The sequence below is a fragment of the Acinonyx jubatus genome, chromosome C1 (genome assembly GCF_027475565.1).
Source record: "Acinonyx jubatus isolate Ajub_Pintada_27869175 chromosome C1, VMU_Ajub_asm_v1.0, whole genome shotgun sequence".
NCBI classification, from domain to species: domain Eukaryota; kingdom Metazoa; phylum Chordata; class Mammalia; order Carnivora; family Felidae; genus Acinonyx; species Acinonyx jubatus.
The window spans coordinates 44,774,712-44,789,530 of NC_069381.1; the positions used below are offsets into that span (position 1 = coordinate 44,774,712).

Genomic DNA, 14,819 nt, shown 5'->3' on the forward strand with positions numbered 1-14,819 from the left:
CAGAAAGGAAGGTAAACTGTCCGTGCTCGATCCATCGGCACCGACTGTTCCAAAGCACAAAACACGGACATCAGCAATGAGCTTTATAGATGTGGAAGCGCCAGTTTTAAGGAAGCAGATGACAAAGACAGTCAATATTTATTGCATGCTTCGCATGCATCTGGCACTGTTCACTGTTTTAAGGGCATGGACTATCAGTTTCTGAGGCTCAAGCATCTGGGAGCAGGTTGCTGGATCATTTCGACTCAGGGTCTTTCAGGAGGTTGCAGAGAAGCTGAGAGCCAGGGTTGCAGTCATTTCCAAACTTACCTGGGGCTGGAAGATTCACATCCAAGATCATTCCTGTGGTTTTGGGCAGGCCTCAGTTCCTCACCATGCAGGCGTCTCCACGGGGCTACGTGACCTGGCAGCAGGCTTCCCCTGAAGTGAATGATCCAAGACAGAGAGGTCACCGAAGATAGAAGCCATAGTCTTTCATAATTCAATTTCAGAACTGCAACGCCTTCCTTTATGCCATATGTTATGGCCACACAGCCCAACCCTCCTATAGTGTAGAAGAGCCTTCCACCAGGGCATGGACACAGGAGACAGGGGACACCCAGACTAGACTGTCTTGGAGGCTGACTGCCACAACCTCTAGAGGAACAGTATGACGTAGATATTTTACCAACGAGGCTCATTTACCAATGAGGCACGGAGAAGCTGTGAGACAAGTGACAGAGTCACAGTTTGAACTGAGAGTCTATGTGCCTCACCATTATGCATACTGTCTCCCCAAGAGGAAAACTAGGAGGCAGAGAAGGAAGAAGACGGATGTGGTTAAACTTGATCATTGTGGGTGGTTATGAATGCCACAGGCAGTGATAGTTTATACAGAAGTATAGAGCTAAAACAGAGCAGTTCCTCATTATCAAGGATAGTCTTTACTCCAAATGCACAGAAAAAGAATTATTTTCCCATTTACCAGATGACAAAATAAAATTCAAAAAGATTGAGTGCTTTTCCCCTAGTTGCACAATAAGTACACAGTGGAGTTAAATTCTGCTCTTCATTTCTAAGTACAGGGCTCTTGTCTATACCTCGGCTGTTCTTTCCACTATCCCAAAGGATAAATGGGTGTTTCAGATTCTCCGGAGTAATAAGCAAGGTAACTAAAGTGGAGGAGAACACCTAGAAATCTATAAATTGGTTAGGTATGAGGTAAAGAAGGCCTGAAATAAAGAAAGAGCACTTATTGGGTCTTTTTCAGTGTTAAAGTATAATCTACATACGGAAAAGTGCAACAGAAGTGTGTGGCTAGTGGAATTTTACACACTGAATAAGCCCAATGAAGAAGCAGCCATTACTATTCACCCCCAAATTTCCTTTGTTCCAACTCTCTGTCACCAGCCCTCACAGAGTGAACACCATGCGGACTTACACGACCATACGTCCATTTCACCTGCTTTTGTAATTTATATAAATGTAATCTTATACTTTCTGCAACTGGTTTATTTCGTTTGATCTTATGTTCATGACATTCATCCATACTGTTGCGTCTACCCGTCGTCTATTCCACTGTGTGACTATATAATTTATTTATCCACTGTACCAGAGGTTGGCAACCTACATTCAAATTTGGCCCACCTCCTATTTCTATACAGCCTGCACGGTAAGAATGATTTGTGCATTTTTGAAGGCTTAAAAAAAAATCAGTAGCATTATTTACAACAGCCAAGATATGGAAGCAACCCAAGTATCCATAATCGATGAATGGATAAAGAAGATGTGTCACGCACACCCATGGACGGGCACACACACGTGCACACACACACACACACACACACACACACACACACTGGAATATTACTCAGCCATAAAAAAGAATGAGATCATACCATGTGTGACAACATGGATGTACCTACAGGGCGTTATGCTCAGTGAGATAAGTCAGACACAGAAAGACAAACACCATATGATTTCACTTATAGTGGAATCTGAAGACCAAAACAAATGAACAAATAACAAAAAAACTTAGGTACAGAGAATAAACTGTAATATAACCTTCTATGTTAATCACACCTCAATAAAAAAAATTTTTAAAAATGAGTGTCCTAAAAATGCAAAAAAAGAGAAAAGAAATAATAAATACAAAGAATAATACTGCATGACACATAAAAACCACATGAAATTTAAATTTTTGTCCATAGATAACATTTTATTGGGACAAACCATGCTCAGTCTTTTACCTAAAAGCTAGGGCTGCTTTCCCACTACCAATACAGGTAGGCAGTTGCAACAGAGACCTTATCATCACTTTACTGCTTTGCACTGTTTTGGGGGCACTCCAAAAAGAAATGAAATAATTATAAGGTGATTTTTGCCTCTTGGCCTGCGGAGTCCGAATATTGATGCCCTGGCCTTTCACAGAAAAGTTTTGCTGAGCTCTGGGCTATTCTAGCGATGGGCATTTGAGCAGTTTCCAATTGGATGCTATTATAAATAGTGCTGCTTTGAACATTCCGGTTGGTGTTTTTGCTGAACATCTGAGAGCATTTACTCTGGGCACATACCTAGGAGTAGACTTGCCAACTCGTTGATTAGGTTCAGCTTGCAGGGTACTGGCAGAGTAGCTTGTACTCATTTGGCACTCCAGCTAGCAGTGTATAAGAACTCCAAGTGCTCCATATTCTCATCAATAATTGATATTTTCTGTCTCGTTCATTGAACCACCTGGTGAATGGATAGTGGGAACGTGAACGTGGCTTTGAAATAAAAATTACAACCTCTAATTGTTTAGGCTATGCCAAAAGCTGTGCCAATAATTTCACCTATGTTATCACTTTATAGACAAGCCCATTTTACTGACGTGGAAACAGGATTCAGCAAGGTTAAGAAACTTGAAGGTCACTCTGGTATTAAGTGGCAAAACCAAGACTCAAACTCAGATCTGATGGCTCCGTAGCCTACATTTCCTCTACCGCACCACCTTGTCCCTCCGTGTGACCATGTGATAAGACATTATGCCCTTGAAAAGTATCAGCCACTGCAAGGTCTTTACCTAGACCTTTGTTAGGAAACAGTTGTTAGGAAAAGGGATACAACAGAGACACAAAATGTGGATATGGGGGAAGTATGGGCAAATACACCCTCATTTCTGTTGCCTCCTGCTACAGTGGTTAACTGAACACTTTTTGCTTCCCTCCAGCCCTCTGGCTGGTTATGTGTATTACATGTTCTGACAGCTGAGGCCCATGGTGAAAAATGATAACAGATTTGTGTTCTCAAGATCATCTCCAGATGCTGACCAGAAGCACCTCTGGATTCATGAAATATTTGCCTTTAGTATTTCTCAAAGATGGATGTTTGGGGCGAAAAAAAGTTCTAGGAACATTTCAGTATAAATCATGGGGAATTCCTTCCTTCGGCAATCTGGAATGCATTTCTCTATTTCTTTAAGAAGAATAATGTGTGTATTAATAACTTGGTTGGAATGGAGTCTGGGCCAAGATGAGATGATCACGGAAATCATTATTGATGGTTTCTTGTAGCCAAACAATCTGTTCCCCAAACCTGGAGTCTGTCATCTGCAGGTGAAAGGCCACACTGGAGTCACACGCATGCATCCCCTCCCCTCTGTCCCTTCTGTCATTCTTCCACCCAGTTTTAGGATTTGGTTGTTATTGGGGTTTCGGGTTATGAATTGCAAAACGCTCATGATCAGGTTTATTAATGTGCCTGCTGCTTCTGCACAAGCAATGAAGTTGACACTAGAGCTGTCCTGCTGATCTGGTTATGTCATTGCCTTGATCGAATATTTTGGGGGACTCAATGTCACCCGTAGCAGTGCTTTCCAATCTTTTTTGTTTAATTGAGATATAGCCGATGTGCTAATCTTTTTGACTCTGCACTGCCACGCAGGAAAATTGCATTGATTTATGAATATATGTTGTTTGCACTTACGTATGAGATGTTAATTTATGAATTTATATATCTCACATATAAATTTTGAAAATACATATTTCTCTTTTTAAATTTTTTAAAAATGTTTATTTATTTTTGAGGGGGGTGGAGAGAGAGAGGGAGACACAGAATAGGAAGCAGGCTCCAGGCTCCGAGCTGTCAGCACAGAGCCCGATGCGGGGCTCGAACCCACGAGCTGTGAGATCATGACCTGAGCCCAAGTCAGATGCTTAACTGCCTAAGCCACCCAGGCACTCCTGAAAATACATATTTCTTAAAGGATGAGATGATACATACCAAAGGTCAGCAAACTTTTTCTGCAGAGGGACAGAGAGTAAATATCTTAGGCTTTACAAGCTATAAAGTCTCTATTGCCACTACTCAACTCTGCCACTATAACACAAAAACAGCCATAGGTAAATGAACGGGCTCGGCTGTGTTCCAATAAAACTTTATTTACAAAAACAAGCAGCAGGCCAGATTTGGCCTATGGTTCATACCTCGCGGATGCCTGGTATACACCTTTGGCCACTCCAGATGTGACGCAAAAGTGAATTCAGCAACCAAATACTTCTGACTTTCTTGTTCTATCCCTGTCGTGCATCAACTCTGTTCTCCCTGGAACTACAGAGTCCTGTACTGCAGACGACCCCACTACAACTAAGGTGAACGCTGGCCCACAGCAAGGCCCAAGTTTGACCTGTACAGTCCAAGCACCCACACAGACAACCTTATTCATCTCTCTTGGCTCCAGAAGGAATTCCCTGGTAGGGAAGCACCGGCCCCACTTTTGTGTACCCCTCTCATTCCAATAACACTGTATTACATGGATCTGCTCCGGCAACCACTCAAAGGGAAAGAAAAGGGGAAGTTCCCCCCAAAAGCCGCATAAGCAAACAACCTCCTCAGGTATCATCTACCTTAAAGGTAGCACCAAGAAGGAAGTGATGAGCACAACCTCCAGGGTCACTTGCAGAAAGGAGAGCAGCTGTAGTTATAAAACGAACATGAGAGATACATTGTCGTATATTGCGAAGCACCTACTATGCACACCACGCATTTTAAAGGCCGCCTCTTCCAAACTTCTTTCAGTACCTTTGTCAGAATGAATGAGTTATTTTGTGCTGTGACAACAATGCTAAAAGCTCAGTAGCTGAAGGAAACAAAGACGAATTTCTTACTCACACTGCATGGCTATCAGGAGCTGGCCCAGAGCTCTCTGCTCCACCCTTTCCATCACGGGTCCAAGTAAACTGAGCATCCCCTGACTTTCCCCCCATAACCGGGAGAAAGGGAAGTGCTGAGTCATGCAATGGTCTTTAAAGGTTTCTTCCTGGAAGCGACACCCACAGCATTCACTCACATCTAATTTGCGTAAGCAGTAAACTTCAAAGGGTTTGATGTGAGATTAAGCTGTGTGCTTGGATTGTACTGCTGGTACCAATTACATGCCCCCCTCCTGTAAAAGGATTACACATCCCCACCCACTGTCATCTGACCGCAGGTCAAGTGTTCTTCCCCCCCTTCCTTGATACAAGGCTTAGCCAATGAAACAGAAGCGGCAGTCATACGTGTCCCATTGGAGCACAAGATTTACAGCCACCCGCATGTTTTTGTTGTTGCTGTTTTCTCTTTGTCACAAGAATGACGCGTCCCAAATAGGAGCTGTTCCTGCAGCATGAGTTCTGGAATGAGGACGATGCCTGGAGTGGAGCCACGTTCTACCTATAGCCCACAGGTAACATACCCGAGAAATAAATGGTGGCTGTAAACCACTGACAGTGTGGGGCCATTTTGTTACCAGTATAACGTAGAAAAAGATGATGAATACAGAGAAGCACCAGAAATATCAATAAATAGCCCCAATGACTAACATGCCTGCCCAAAATTTTATTTTCCTCTTCTTTGTGTACACACACACACACACACACATACACACACACACACACACACACACACTTTTTCAAAGGGTCACCCCAAAAGTCTGTCTAAACACTGCAGCAAGCAAAGTTCAGTGCATCTGGACGTGCCTAGTTAGTTAGGGCGACCATAACAAACAACAGAGACTACATGGTGTGAACCATAGAAATGTATTTTTTGCACAGCTCTGGAGGCTACAAGTCCAGATCAAGGTGATGGTAGGGTGAGTTTCTCCCAAGGCCTCTCTCTTTGGCTTGTTGATGGCAGTCTTCTCCCTGTGTCATCACATGGGCTCCCCTTTTGCCAGTCTGTGTCCTAATCTCTTCTTACAAGGATGCCAGTCATCCTGGATTAGGGCCTATCTATACGATCGCATTTTGCCTTAATTACCCCTTTAAAGATCTCATCTCCAAATACAGTCACATTCTGAGGTACTGGGGGTTAGGATCTCAACATACGACTTTTAAAAGGACACAGGTCAGCCCATAACACTGGATAATGTGCAGCGATCTCTTCATCAGAGGTGAAACATGGTGTCTTTATTAGGTCCAGATGTGGCTTCTCTTGATCCACAGACCTCTGTACTATAAAGACAAATTATCTATCCTCCACACACCCAATATACAATAGGATAGACAAACCACAATACACAATCCCATTTAGAAAGGGAAATTACAGGAGACACAGGGCAGACAGTGTCCCATAGCAAATCTGAAATCCTACTGGGCAGAAGTCTTGAAGGTCCCTGCTTACGAGTGGGGAATGTGCCTAAACTATAACCTGACTCCACACCTGAGAAGTAGATCCCTTGTACTTTGTTCTCCATTGTCCTTAGCTCGGACCCCTGCCGATCATTCCCTTTCCGTTATTCTTTTGGGCCACATCTGAAGTAGGTGTTGGGCAATATGTTCTGAAGTTGGTGAGGGCGCAAGGAGCCTAAGCTGTTTTTATCAGTCTACTGTCTGCCCCAAAGAACTTGGCGATCTCAGGGATTATTTTAAGTTCAGATAGTCAGAATCCCTTTTAACACAGGCAAGTTTATTGTTGTTGTTGTTGTTGTTGTTTGGGGTTATTTTTGCCTGCTTTTTGTTGTGTTTCAATTGGCAGCAGAATTATATCAAAAACTTTGTCAGTCTCCTTTTCTCTGACAGCAGTCCGCTTTATATGCAAGTAATCCACAGCCATCACACTTTTGGAGAATTTATTTTGCCTGCAAAAAGAACATGAATTCAGGGGGAGGGTCAAAGAGAGGACCCTTATGAGATGAACTGTGTCCCCCTCCCCAAATTGCTATGTTGAATTCCTAAACTCTTTGTAAGAAGAGCAGATAAAAACACAGAGGACCAACCAAGCAAAGACACTGGAAAAGGATGCTCCTCTACAAGCCAGGAAGAGAGGCCTGAGGAGAAACAACCTTACCAACAACTTGATCTTGGACTTCTAGCCCCTAGAACTGTGAGGGGAAAAAAAAAATGTTGTTGTTGCTGAAGCCACCCAGTCTGTGGCACTTTGATATGGAAGCAAACTAATGCAATAAAATATCAGCAGAAGATCTGAACAGACATTTCACAGAGAAAGAAGAATTAACATTACCTGCATGAAAAGATACTCAACATCGTTATTAGTCACCAGGGAAACGTAAATTAAAAACACAGTGAGATGCCACTCCTCATGAATCTGAATGGCTACGGTTATAGACTGCCAATGTCAAGTGGTGGTGGGGAGATGAGAAAGGAGAATTCTCTAACATTGCGAGTGGAAATGCAAAATAATAATTCTACCTTGTTAAAGTATTGAGCAGTTTCCTAAAATGTTTAACACCTTCCATAATCTCCAGCCATTCCACTCCTAAGTATTTACTCAAGTAATTAAAAAAAATTTTTTAATGTTTATTTATTTTTGAGAGACAACGAGTGCACGAGGGGGAGGGACAGAGAGAGGGAGACACTGACTCTGAAGCAGGCTCCAGGCCGATGTGGGGCTCAAACTTACCAACTGCAAGATCATGACCTGAGCTGAAGTCAGACACTTAACAGACTGAGCCACGCAGGTGCTCCTTTACTCAAGTAATTAAAAAGGAGTGAATTGCTGATATACAAAACGACATGGGTGAATCTCAAAAACAATATGCTAAGTGAATGAAACTACAGACACAATAGAATGCATATTGTATGATTCCATTTATATAAATTTCAAATCAATCCATAGGGACAAAAATAGTATCAATGGGTGCCTACGGTGGAGGGGTAGAAGAAGGGATGAACAGCAGAGAAGAATGAGGAATCTCTGGGGGATGATGAAAATGTTCCGTATCTTCATGGTTGTGGTTTCATAGGTTTATACAATTTTCGGCATTCATTAGATGACAAAGTTTAAAGAGACGCAGGGTAATGTATGTAAATAATTCCTGAGTAAACTTAGTAAGGAAAACATTGAAATTCTCCCTACAATTTGTCCAATCAATGTCATGAAGCTTTATTTCTATATTTTCATCTAAGCGTTTTGTAGTTTTAGTGCTTGTTTTTAGGTCTATGATCCATTTTGAGTTAATTTTTGTATATAGTATGAAGAAGGTGTCCAACTCCATTCTTTTACATGTAGCTATCCAGTTGTCCCACTTGGGGAATTAACTCTCCTTTCCCCATTGAATGGTTTTGGCACTCTTCTCAAAATTCAATTGACCATAAATTCAAGAGTTTATTTCTGCACCCTCGGTTCTATTCCATTAATCTATATATATCTATCCTATATTATTACCAATCTTCATTTTCTTGCCTAATTGTCCTGGCCAGAACCTCAAATACAATGTTGAATAAATCCAGTAAGAGTGGACATTGTTGTCCTGTTCTTGATTTTAGGGACAAGGCATTCAATCTTAATTATGATCTTAGGTGCAGGTTTTTGAAGATGCTCTTTATCAAGTCAATGATGATTCTTCCCATTCCTAGTTTTCTGAGTTTTTACTACGAATGAATGTTGAATTTTATTAAATCCTTTCAACTGGTTCATCTGGTCAAAACAACGGCAGGGATTTCTATCAGAATCTTTGTCACTTGGTGCCACCTATACATGATTGTGGGTACCTTCAAAATACAGCCACAAATAACAAGGAATGCCTCCCATGTGGTTCCCTCATCTCAAGCTTCAATTCTCTGCTAAAATGTGCTGCTTTTGTTCAGTCTCCAAAGATTTTGGTTCCTGTTTTAGACATTTGTTAGAGTTCTGCTATTTGCAGCAGAACACTACTCTATCCTGGAGGTGGAATTTTAATTCCATTTTTTAAAATGTGACGATTTTCATACAGTTTATGTTCGAATGTGCAACTAAACTTGGATGAAGTCATTAACTGAGAACAATAAGGATGTTTTCCCAAACACACGAAGTCTGAAGTTACATTTTACGATTCCCAAGCTGTCATCTTATTTCATCTTCAGCATCCAATTCAATTTCCTATTTTGTTTTGGTTTCACAGTATTGAGAAATCTTGATTTATACGGGTATACAGTTGCAAAAATACAGTTTTTTAAAAAACAATTTATCTTAGGATATCAGGCAATAAAATAGAGGCTTTATTTTGAGGTCTGCATAAAGAGGAGCTAAATTGGCAACGTGATCCCCTAATCCAAGATTTTATAAACATCTCATGAAAAGCAGACATCTGCTGTCAAATATATTTGGGAAAATTTGGCTGGCACATTTCACTAGAGATATTCCAAGGAGAAATCCTTCAAAATTAACATATAACCGCCACGTTCCCCAAAATTATTTGCCGCAGAATCTTTATTTCAAGCATGCTTATTAACATAAGCATGCTTTCCAAAATTTGGAAAGCAGAGCTATATATAATCCCAAAGGAACAGAGAAAAGGAACTGGCAGAAAGTAGGTACGTACCACATGGTAGGTACTGTATTAGATGCACATGATTTTATTTAATCCTTATTACACTCAAATGTGGAGGATCTTATTTCCCATGCAGATGAGGAAACCGAGGCTTCCTTAAACTAAACTGAAGTTTCGTGACAATCCACCACCTCCCATAGTTATAATTTTTTTTCTCGTGATGAGAACTTTTAAGATCTACTTAGCAACTCTCAAATATACGACACGGTATTGTTAACTGCAGTCACCGTGCTGTACATTATGTCTGCAGGGCTTATTTATTTTGCATCTGGAGGTTTGCACCTTCTGACAACCTTCACCCATTTCCCCAAACCCTGTCTCTGGCAACCACCCATCCGTCCTCTGTTTCTATGAGTTCAGGGGTTTTTAGGTTCTACGTGTAAGTGAGATCATGCAGTAGGTGACTTTCTCTGACTTATTTTACTTAGCATAATGCCCTTCAAATTCATCCATGTTGTCACAAATGGCAGGGTGTCCTTCTTTTTTATGGCTGAGTAATATTCCATTGTATACGTATATCACATTGACTTCATCCATTCATCCGCCAGTGGATACTTAGATTGTTGGCATATCTTGGCTATTGTGAATAATGCTGCAATAAACATGAGAGGTGCAGATGTCTTTTCGATACCGTGTGTGTGTGTGTGTGTGTGTGTGTGTGTGTGTGTGTGTGTGAGATAGAACACAGACTCATACCTCACAGGGCTCGCAGTGTCCTGGCATAGCCAAGGTCTATTACCCTTAGTCCCACCCAAGCACAAAAGTGGACTGAGTGGTAATGGAGCTAAACACGGTCAGAAGTTCAAAAATTCTCAGAGTAGTAGCCAAGGAAGCCACCCAGTATTGTTAAGGAGAACAGCCTAGGTAGTGGCCAAGAAGATGGGGCTGAGCAAAGGAATAAGAGAGCTGAGAAAATAAAGAGGGAATTCAGCAGCAGTATGAATAGTTGGGGAGATCAGGAATAGACAGACTGAGGACAGACAAAAGTGAGAAAGAAGGTAATCCAAGGCTTAAGGTCATTTTACAAGAGGATTCGAATCTTGTATAGAAATGAGCGTAGCTATTTTAATGGACTGTTTAAGAAAATATATAGTATAATAAAAAAATAATTAATTTTCAAAAGAGAGCTAGGGGAAAGAAACGCTAAATGATGTCATAGGAGGGAGTGAAGGCTTTCAGCTAGAGCAGCCATGGGGGCCTCCTTGAAGAGAGGTAGCATATAAATCAAGTCTTGAAATCAGGAGAGGATTCAAATGGGCAAAGGAAAGAGGGAAAACATTTATACGATAATAGTTACACAGCTGTCAATTTTGTCCTTAACTGTCAGATGCTACATCTGTATCCTCACCAGTATAAAACTTCCAAGGACAATAATTTGTGGTTTTCAAATTTTATTGAGGACCTACTACATAAAAATTCTCAAAAAACATAATTGACGTTTCAGTATTTTAAAGCATAATGATTCATTTTACTTTTACACTTCAAGGAAGTTCAGCAAACATCTTTTGCATTGTTCGGTTTCTTACGGTTTTTATATATAAAATAGACTTTGCAGGGTGGAGAAGAAATTAGACACAGAGCACAAGTTCCTGGCTGCAGAATCACTTTCCACTCTAAAATCATCTTTGCGAGACAAGTGACAATTTATCTCACTAAAATTTTTCAAAGTGGAAACCTGATTTTTTTCCAAAGCATTTTGACTTCTAGTGAAATGTTTTCTCAGCCTGGACATTTAAAGACCACAATCTACTTCCAATCATTAACTTTGCACCAGATATCTTTGCAAGTTTTTCAAAGCAAAACCCATGTCCTATCCATATTTCCCTTTAACGTAAAAAATCATTTATAAATCATTTATAAATGATAAAGTAAAAAGTCATTTATAAAGTAAAAAAAAAACCTTATGAAGTGATTAAATTCAGAAAAATAGAGGAAGTGGCATGTAGTCTTAATATCCAGGGATAATGTGTGTTAAGAGTTTACTGTATTTCCTTCCAGACTGTTTCTATGGCATATATATATATATATATATATATATTTTTTTTTTTTTACAAAATTGTGGTCAAATATTATATTCAAAATATAATATGGAGATTTAAAAATATTCCATTTACATTTTCTGATTACTATTACAGGCTAATTTTAGGGAATTCAGAATTTATGAAAAGTATAAAAAAACATAAATGATGTGAAACCCATTTATCCCAAGATAAAATATATATGGTAGCATATTTCTTTAAGACTTTCTTTTTTTAAACGTAGTTAAATTTATGTTGCGTTCTAAAGATTTTTAAGCATAATTAACACTGAGACACTTCACGGAAAGAACTTGGACACATCATTATTTGGAAGAGGACTTGGTGAACAACGAGATCTAAAACTAGCTGCTTTCTCAGTATTTCCCAATAATATTTTTTTTAAAAAAACTTGAGTCATTTAATGTGAGTTTTTAACTTCCAGAGAAAAATGTAAAATGTCATAACAAAGAAAAGACATATATACTTATGTGGGGCAGCATTAAACCATTTAGTTGGTATCCTCCTTGCTTTCTATGGAGCACTGAAATAATTTTCTTCTTATAGTAACTTGCACACCTCAAGGTACCCAACATGCAATAGCTGATCTGCTCTTACTGTTAATTTAAGGGAGTCAATTTTAAAGATCTCCTTGGCTTTATTCAATGATTCATAAATCAGGCAGCACCCAATCTAGCAGGTAGAAAGGAGCTGTACAAAATGAAAGACTTTTATAGGCAGAAGAGAGCAGGAACAAGGAAGTTATACTAAGGAAAAGCAGATTGGTTATGGTAAAGTTACTTTCCTTTAGAGGCTGGCAGGGGTCTAACAGGCAAATTATCTAACTATTCTGATCAGGTGATTCCAGATTGGTTTAAGACTCCATTTCTAGGAGAGCCAAAACCGTAATTAAGTCTCAATTTGCTGACATAGGGCTCAGCATAAGTGACTCCATTTGAGCCTGTTGTCTCGTGTATAGCATTAGCAAACGCAGAGCTGCTTTGTGCTCCATGATTATAAGAAACTTCTACTGAATTGTAGAGTCAAGATGAAGGATATAATATGAAAAACACATTCCTAGTACTAGGGATTTATAACAACAAAAATAAGAATATGTTAATAATATCTACCATTTTGGAGTGCACACGGTTTGCCAGGGACTGTGCTAATTACTCCATACGCATGATGACTTCTACCCACTAATGCATTCAATATATGTGGCTACCTGCTGACTCTGGGAATGCTATAATGGGAAAAGAACCAACCTGAGAAGGACCTTAATTTGCTCTCACAGAACTTAGAGATTAGTGGGGAAGGCAGATGTAAGGTAATGCTGGTACAATTGAGGGTCACAGGGCAGAGGGGACAACTTCTACTTTGGGTGCCAACTGTTCAAAAAAGGTTTGAGAGACTTAGTGAGAGATCCACTTGACAAAGTGGGCACTGGGCTTCATGCAGAGGGCATGACTCACTTAAGCCAAGGTGTGGGAACCCCAGCAGCTTCAGCGTCTGAACCCCTTGGCCTGGCCTAGTTGTCACTTCAAAGGAATAAACAATTCCCACAGGAGGACTGGGGCTGGACTGGGCTGTACTCAGTCCCTGGGATGTGGAATGGGGAGACCAGGAACCAACGCACAGGAGAGCTGCAGTGAGCCATGGCAGATGCTACCAGCCAGCACAGAAGGACTACTCAGGAGAAGCCAGGCCTTTGACATTGTTATCTTAAGTCCACAATTCCTCAACTGCAATTGTGAAATTCACGAAGCTTCGAAAAATGGAAGGGGTTGCTTTGTTTGCAAGTGGCAAACTCATTTGGCAGTAAAACCCATCCTAAATTTATGTGAGGCAATTTGTTGTCTTTATATATCCCACATAGAGCAACAATTCAAACATTTTGCTTTGGTGGGGGGGAAGAATGTATCTCATTATAGGGTGTTTCCTAGACCCAGTTGAGCATATCTTATAATATTAAAAATTCCAAAAGTGTTTGAATTCTAAGACACCTAGACCTAAAGGTTCCAGGTAAAAGACTGTAGACATGCATTCTAACTGTTACCTTCACATTTAATATTCCTAACCCTAAGGAGGGTAACGCTCTTACTATTATTCCCATACTACAAATGAGGACTACCACAAAGCTATTATTATTCTTTCCATATTACAAAAACTTAGAGAAGACTTAGAAGGGCAAGTGGCAGAAACAGAATATGGACACATGTCTGTGCTTCAAAATCCAAGCAGAACTTCTGTTGGTATTGCTCAATGAGAAATATATTGACCTTGAAACCTTTCTGTGACCTCTTAGGTGTTGGTGGAATTACCTTCTAACCACATTATCTAAAAAGCAAATTGATAATTCATGGCTCTCAGGCCAAGTGTAGTATAAAGCAAGCTGGACTGGGACCTTCTCCTACTCCCACACTCTGATCCTGATGGAGCAAACAGAGAACTCAGGACCTTACAGGCCCCAGGAGGCCTCCTATTGGCCCTCATTATCTTTAATTCTTCAGAGAGGATGTATACTATGCTACCACCGGCAATCTCCCCACTACTCTTTCAACCACAGCTGTGGTCTCAAAAACAGAAGAGATCTACTCCTAGGGTGGTGCATTGATTTGTTTCCAAATTTCTGGCCAAAAGTTAACTGTCTATCTAAGTTTCGGCATTGGGAGTTTTCACCCAGCTTTGGGCCACCCCACTTACTTTTTTAAAATTTATTTATTTATTTTGAGAGAGAGAGAGGAGAGGAGGGGAGCAAGAAGAGGGAGAGAGAGAATCCCAAGCAGCCCTAGGCTTAGTGTGGAGCCCGATGTGGTGCTCAGTCTCACAACTGCAAGATCACGACCTGAGCCAATATCAAGAGTTGGACACTTAACCAACTGAGTCACCAAGGTGCCCCAACTCCACTTACTTTAAATTAAGGAAAGTCCTATCCATGGTGAAGCAGATGGTGTTTTAACATGGTAATCCACTAAGTGTTAGTATCCAAAATATATAAAGAACTTCTACAACCCAACACCAAAAACACACAAATAATCCAA

The 14,819-nt window shown here is 40.4% G+C and overlaps 1 long non-coding RNA gene across 2 annotated transcripts in view; it reads right to left on the reverse strand.

Moving 5' to 3' along the window:
* Nucleotides 1-14,819, reverse strand: part of LOC106975017 (uncharacterized) — a 240,249-nt gene that overhangs the window by 185,760 nt on the left and 39,670 nt on the right. For both annotated transcript variants that reach the window (XR_008294900.1, XR_008294901.1), the window contains exons 2-3: nt 2,553-2,712; nt 310-420 (exon numbers count right to left, since the gene is read on the reverse strand). This is a non-coding gene — a long non-coding RNA (uncharacterized LOC106975017). The remainder of the gene's footprint in view (nt 1-309; nt 421-2,552; nt 2,713-14,819) is intronic.